This window comes from Otolemur garnettii, unplaced genomic scaffold (assembly GCF_000181295.1).
Source record: "Otolemur garnettii isolate 467f Iridium unplaced genomic scaffold, OtoGar3 scaffold00275, whole genome shotgun sequence".
Lineage (NCBI taxonomy): Eukaryota > Metazoa > Chordata > Mammalia > Primates > Galagidae > Otolemur > Otolemur garnettii.
In genome coordinates, this window is record NW_003852670.1 from 600,346 (window position 1) to 607,677 (window position 7,332).

The 7,332-nt window shown below is 37.2% G+C and overlaps 1 long non-coding RNA gene and 1 other non-coding gene across 2 annotated transcripts in view; both read left to right on the top strand.

Annotated features, from left to right (window-relative positions):
* Nucleotides 1-4,188, top strand: part of LOC111722535 — a 5,753-nt gene extending 1,565 nt beyond the window's left edge. The window contains exon 3 of the long non-coding RNA XR_002771317.1: nucleotides 4,070-4,188. This is a non-coding gene — a long non-coding RNA (uncharacterized LOC111722535). The remainder of the gene's footprint in view (nucleotides 1-4,069) is intronic.
* Nucleotides 4,189-5,705: 1,517 nt separating this feature from the next.
* Nucleotides 5,706-5,808, top strand: LOC111722540. Its single transcript, XR_002771321.1, has one exon. It is a non-coding gene; the product is annotated as a U6 spliceosomal RNA (small nuclear RNA).
* Nucleotides 5,809-7,332: the final 1,524 nt, after the last annotated feature.

A 7,332-nucleotide genomic window follows, 5' to 3' on the forward strand; every position in this document is an offset into this window, starting at 1 on the left:
AAGTTTAAAAAAACAGTGAAATTGTCCAACTCTTCCTCCACTTAGTAAATAGTTGGAATATTTCTTTTCACACTAATGTATTATAGTTCCTAATTTACTAGAAGGGGAGACTGAGGCCCACAGACACTAAGTAAATTGTTGATGATCACCTAGTTGGTTAGTAGGCTAAAAGATTCAAACTCGTGTATTTAACTCCAAAGTTAGACTGTTTCTACTATCCCAAGAATTAATTTGTTTGTCCCATTTAGTTTAAAATTATTTGCTGGCATAGTTTAATAAGTTTTAGTTTTACATTTATAATTGCTTTTTATAAAATATACATATAATTTTCAAATTTAAGTTTAATTATTCATAGTAATTTACAGTTCAAAAGAAGACTAAAATTTAGTTTGGAGGTAATTTTGGTCATTTTGGTAGCGTTCAACATTAACAAATCAGTTCTCTGCCTTTTGGTTATATATGAGTTTTCCTTCCTTAGCTGCTTTAAAATTTCAGGTTTGGGCTGGGCGCACTGGCTCATGCCTGTAATCCCCGCACTTGGGAGGCAGAGGCTGGTGGATTGCCTAAGCTCACAGGTTTGAGACCAGGCTGAGCCAGAGTGAGACCCTGTAATAGCTAGGTGTTGTGGTGGGCACTTGTGGTCTCAGCTACTTGGGAGGCTAAGACAAGAGGATCTCTTGAACCTGAGAGTTTGAGGTTGCTATGAGCTAAGATGCCATGGCATTCTACCAAGTCTGTTCTTAATCCATAACATGCTTTTCAGGTGCTTTTGAATATATTTTAAGAGGAGAATGTTAGAGGTTGGGGCCCATAGCTCAGTGGTTAGGGCACCAGCCATGTGTACTGGGGCTGGTGGGTTTAAACCTGGCCAGGGCCTGCTAAATAAACAACAACAAAAATAGCCAGGTGTTATGGTGGGCACCTGTAGTCCCAGCAGCTTGGGAGTCTGAGGCAAGAAAATTGCTTGAGTCCAAGAGTTTGAGTTTGCTGTAAGCTGTGACGCCACGACACTCTACCTAGAGTGACATAGTAAGACTCTGTCTCAAAAGAAAAAAAAAAGGAGAATGTGAGGATTTAGAAAGACATAGCTTATCGATACATGAATAACAGTCATTTAAAAATCATTTGAAAAGGTTATGCATTCTTTTTTTTTTTTTTGAGAAACCCACTTGTTGGGAGGGTGCTGTGGCATCATAGTTCATAACATAAAAGGTTATACATTCTACTTTCTGCCTTGCTAGATTTGTTTATTCTGACATTTCATATAAATGAAATTGTATAGTACTTGGTCCTGTGTAACTGTCATCTTTCACTTAGCATAATTTTTTAAAGGTTTATCCATGTGGCATATATCAATACTTCATCTTTTTATGGCAATATAATAATTCATTATATGTATTTACATTGGATTACACATTTTGTTTATCCACTTATCATATTGATGGATATTTGGGTTGTTTTCACTCTTTGGCTATTATGAATAATACTGTTAGGAAATTCTTGTTCAAGTTTTTTGTGAACATACGTTTTCAGTTCTTTTTTTTTTAAAAAACAGCTTTTAATTTTTTTTTTCCTTTGGCTAGGGCTGGATTTGAACCCACCACCTCCAGCATATGGAGCTGGCACCTTACCCTTTTGAGCCACAGGCACAACCCCACGTTTTCAGTTCTTTGAGGAATGGTAACCCTGTGTTCAACCTTTTGGGAAACTGCAAAACTTTTTCACAGTGGCTATATCATTTTGTTAATAATTCCTACCAGCAGCGTATGAAAGTTCCAATTTTGGGGATAGCGCCTGTGGCTCAGGGAGTAGGGCGCCAGCCCTATACACTGAGAGTGGTGGGTTCGAACTTCGCCTCGGCCAAACGGCAACAAAAAAATAGCTGGGCATTGTGGCGGCGCCTATAATTCCAGCTACTCAGGAGGCTGAGGCAAGAGAATTGTCTAGGCCCAAGAGCTAGAGGTTGCTGTGAGCTGTGACACCATGACACTCTACTGAGGGTGACAAAGTGAGACTCAGTAAAAAAAAGAAAAAAGAAAGTTCCAATTTTTCTATTTCTTTACCAATACTTGTTATCTTTTTGATTATAATCATCCATAGTGGATATGGAGTGGTATTTACTGTGCTTGGTGGCTAATGATGTTGAACATCTTCTCGTGTGCTTACTGGCCATTTGTTTATCTTCTTTGGAGAAATGTCTATTCAGATTCTTTGCCCATTTTTATGTTGGGTTATTTGTTTTTTTATTGTTGAGTTGTAAGAGTTCTTTATATATTCTAGATATAAGTCCCTCATCAAATAAATGATCTGCAAGTGTTTTTTTCCCTTCTTTGAGTTGTCTTTTTACATTTTTGATGATGTCTTTGAAGCACAAAAGTTTTTAATTTTGGCTAAGTCTAATTCATAAATGTTTTCTTTTGCTGTTTATGTTTTGGTATCATAGGCAAGAAGTCATTTCCTAAGTGGAGCTCGTGAAGATTTACACCTGTGTTTTCTTCTAAACGTTTTATAACTTTTACATTTAAAAGCTAAATGGTCTTTAATCTATTTTTGAGTTGATTTTTGTATACATTCTTTTTTGTTTTTGAGACAGACTCTTACTCTGTTGCCCTTGGTAGAGTGCTGTGGCGTCACAGCTCACAGCAACCTCAAACTCTTGGACCCAAGCAGTCCTCTTGCCTCAACTTCCTGAGTAGCTGGGAATATAGGCTTGAGCCACCTCACGGGCCCAACTTCATGCTTATGCATCCATGGATATCCAGTTGTTCTGGCATCATTTGTTCAAAAGGCTATTTCTTCCTCATTCAGTTGTCTTCACATACTATGATAAATAAATTGACCTAGGCTTGACACCTGTAGCTTAGCAACTAGGGGCACCAGCCACATACACTGGAGCTGGCAGGTTCAAATCCAGCCCAGGCCTGCCAAACAACAATGACAACTGCAACCAAAAAATAGCCGGGCGTTGTGGTGGGCACCTGTAGTCCCAGCTACTTGGGAGGCTGAGGCAAGAGAATTGCTTAAGCCCAAGAGTTTGAGGTTGCTGTGAGTTGTGATGGTACAGCACTCTATTGAGGGTGACAAAGTGAGACTCTGTCTCAAATAAATAAGTAAATGTGAGGGTCTGGACTTTTCAGTTCTTTTCCATTTATTTATAAGTCTGTCCTTATGCCAGTACCACACTGTCTTGATTACTGTAGTTTTGTAGTAAGTTTTGAGATTGGGAAATATGAGCCTTCCAATTTAGTTGTTTTTCTAGATTCTGTCCCTTGAATTTCCGTATGAATTTTAAGATCATTTTGTCAATTTCTGCAAAGAAGTCAGCTGGAGTTTTGATGGAGATTATGTTGAATCTGTAGATCAATTTGGGAATTAGTGCCATTTTAACAATATTATACCTTTTGGCTGGGTGTAGTGGCTCAGGCCTGTAATCCTAGCACTCTGGGAGGCTGAGGCTGGTGGATTGCCTGAGCTCATGGGTTTGAGACCAGCCTGAGCCAGAGTGAGACCTCCTCTCTAGAAAAATAGCTGTGCATTGTGGCAGGCACATGTAGTACCAGCTACTTGGGAAGCTGAGGCAAGAGACTCGGTTAAGCCTAAGAGTTTGAGGTTGCTGTAAGCTATGATGCCATGACACTCTACCAAGGGCGAAAAGGTGAAAAAAAAATTATAGAGTGTAAGTTTTGCACTCCTAAAGAGCCCAGCAAGCAAGCTGTGATGGCAATTTCAAAAAATTTTCCAAAAAAGATTAACAAGATTGTTTCCTTGGTGGTGAGCATATTTCAACTCAAGAGCAGTTTGGAATCAAGCATGGAATTCAAGAGAATCTAGGCTGCAACAGTAATACTCTGGGTTTACAAACTTGTGTATATTTGGCTTGAATGTTTTAGAGGAAAATTGGCTTTTAAAATTTTAAGGGATTAGCCTGTGATTCCAAAATAAAATGTGTAATCAATTAATAAAAAAGGTTTTGTATTTCCTTTATTAAATTTGTTACTAAGTATTTTATTCTTTTTGATGCTCTTGTAAGTAGGCTTTTTTTTCTTTTTTCTTTTTTTCTATTGCCTAGGTTGACCTCCAACTCCTGGCTCAAGTGATCCTCCAACCTCACCTCCAGAGTAATTGGGGTACAGGTGTGAGGCAATGTGCCTGGCTTGGAATTGTTTTCTTAACTTCATTTTCACATTGTTCATTGTAAGTGTATAGGAATATAATCATTTATTGTATATTGATTTTATATGCTTCAACCTTACTGAACTCATTAGTTCTGATAGTTATTTTAGTAGATTCCTTATGATTTTCTATATGTAAGATAACTGTCGTCTGCAAATAGGGTTGGTTTTACGTCTTCTTTTCTAATCCGAATGTGTTTTATTTCATTTTCTTGCCTAATGCTTCTCATTCTTTTTTGCTGTTGAATGGTATTTCATTGTATGGGTGCATCATAATTATTTTTACCAGTTTCTTCTTGATAGATACGTATGTTGTTTCCAACAGTCTCTCCTTGATATATATGTAGGTTGTTTCCAGTTTCTTGCAGTTAAAATAATGTTGCAATCACTAGTACACACTAAAACAGTTCTCAAATTTTACTTTCAGGATTACTTTACTATCTTAACGTGTAAGTTGTGAATTTGGGGTTACAAAGAATTTAAAAGTTATGAAAATTTTGTTTTCCTATAAAGCCTAGTAGTTCATGTTTGACATAGTTACCTCATCTGTTAATAGACAAAAAGATATCATGAAACAAATGATATCACAAATCAGATATTTAACTTTTTAAACAGGGTCTTTCTGGCTTTCTTTTGAGAGATTGCTTTTTTCTGAATAAACAGGGAAATAAAAATCTTAAAATTTTTATCAGGTCTCAGTATTTCCAATTTTAATTGGTTTTAGTTCACAAGTGGTAATTAGTATTTCATTAATTAGCCAGAAGAAGGTAGGGCTAGAAGGGAACCCTCTACTAAGGAAGCAGCACATGTAAGCTTCAAGATAAATAAGACCATAGTTTCAAAATAATAGGGTAACATATACTTCAGTTAAAAGCAATCTTATTAGAACAGTTTGACTTAAACAGCAAATTGGTTGAAAACAAATATCACCTGGTTATGTTTTTTTCAAGTCTTGGTAATTATAGTACATAATAGGTTGTTTTTCAAGGTATTATACCAGAGTTTTCAGGAAAACTTTTTCTAATTGCATGATTTTGTAATAAGCAAAAAAAAAAAAAAAAAAAAAGAAAGCCAGGCATTGTGTCAGGTACCTGTAGTCCCAGCTATTTGTGAGCTGTGACACCACAGCACTCTACCGAGGGCAACATAGTGAAACTCTGTCTCCAAAAAAAAGAAGGGAAGAAAGAAACTCTATGAAATAAAAAGATTCAGACTCTTCAGCGTTTGTAGTCTTTTTTCCTTTTTTTTTGAGACAGAGTCTCAAGTTGTCGCCCTGGGTAGAGCGCCATGGTGTCACAGCTCACAGCAACCTCAAACTCTTGGGCTTAAGCTATTCTCTTGCCTCAGCTTCCCAAGTAGCTGGGACTACAGGTACCAGCACAATGCTCGGCTGTTTTTTTGTTATATTGTCATTGTTGTTTAACAGACCCAGGAGGGTTCAAACCCGCCAGCCCCACTGTATGTGGCTGGCGCCCTAACCACTGAGCTACAGGTGCTGAGTCAATCTTTTCTCCTTTTAAAAACTTCATTTGTGTGCTCACTTTGGCAGCACATGTACGAAAATTGGATACAAAGAAAATTGGCACGGCCTCTGCACAAGGATGACACACAAACCCATGGAGTGTTTCATATTTTTTTAAAAACAAAAGCAAACAAACAAAAAAAGTCATTTCCTAATAAATGTCAGTTACCTCTGTTTAGCTGATTTGGTTAAGTTTTTCATTTTGCTGCATTCCTGAATAACAGTCAACAAAAGTCTTATCACTTCTTGCTTAAGGGTTCCTTCCATGTTATAGGTAAACATGCAAATCTTGGTAGAATATTTACCCTTTAAGCATATTATGCAAGAAATATGTGAGGTCTCTTAAAAATTAACTGTGCTACACTTAAAAAAATTTCTGTGCACAAGCAACACTTGAAAAAAATTAACTGTGCTAAGGTAAAATTCTGATCTCACCTATTACTGTGTATCTTTTTGTTTTTAATTGAGGTTAGATTTTTTTGGTTTCTCTTTTTCTTTTCTTTTCTTTTTTTTTTTTTTTGAGACAGAGTCATACTATGTTGCCCTTGGTAAAGTGCTGTGGTATCACAGCTCACAGCAACCTCCAACTCTTGGGCTTAAGCAATTCTCTTGCCTTAGCCTCTCAAGTAGCTGGGACTACAGGTGCCCACCACAACACCCAGCTAGTTTTTTTTTTTGTTGTTGCAGTTGTCATTGTTTAGGTAGCCTGGGACATGTTTGAACTGGCCACCCTCAGTGTACCTGGCCTGGCTGGCGTTGTAACCACTGTGTTATAGATGCTGAGTCATTTTTTTGTTTTTTTTTACATAAGAATAGCACTTCAGTTATTTAATGATGTCTCACCGTTCAGTTTTTTTTGGGGGGGATGGGGATAGTGTTTTGCTCTGTCCTCTAGGCTGGAGTATAGTGACATTTTCATAGCTCACTGCAGCCTTGAGTTCTGGGCTCAAGTGACTCTACCTCCTCAGCCTCCTGAAAAGGTGGGAGTATGGGTCATGGTAATTTTTAAATGGCTAATTAATTTTTTTTTTTTTTTTTTTGGGTAGAGATGAGTTCTCTCTATGTTGCTCAGGCTGGTCTTGAATTCCTGGCCTCAAGTGGTCCTCCTGCCTTGGCCTCCTACTAAAGTGCCGGGATTATAGAAGGGAGACTCCATGCATTGCCAGCTCTGTTTATTAATCATCATAATTATTTTTACCTATCTCTTACTGATATGTAGGTTGTTTCGAATTTCTTACAGCAATAGTCATGCTATAATAAATAATCTAGTATGTAGAACAGTAATTCTCAAACTTTAGTCTCAGGATTACTCTACTATCTTATGTGTAAGTTGTGAATTTGGGCACCTCCGCAGAAGCAAATCTTTATTCTATCTTCAGCATTTTATCTTCGGAAGTTTTCATTCAATCATGATTTCAATATGGTGTTGGAGATTGGATAAAAAAGGAAATGTAAGATAAAAATTAGAGTCTACATGTAATGCTGTTAAAAAGCAGATGTAACTGAAAAATACATGAGAGAAGCAAAAAGTACCTCGCCCTTGACTATTACAGAATAGTAACAGAAGAAATAGTCTTTACTTCGAAGCTTAAATGTGAGTGTAATTACATAGAGCTTCCTTCTTAGTGAACACATGTC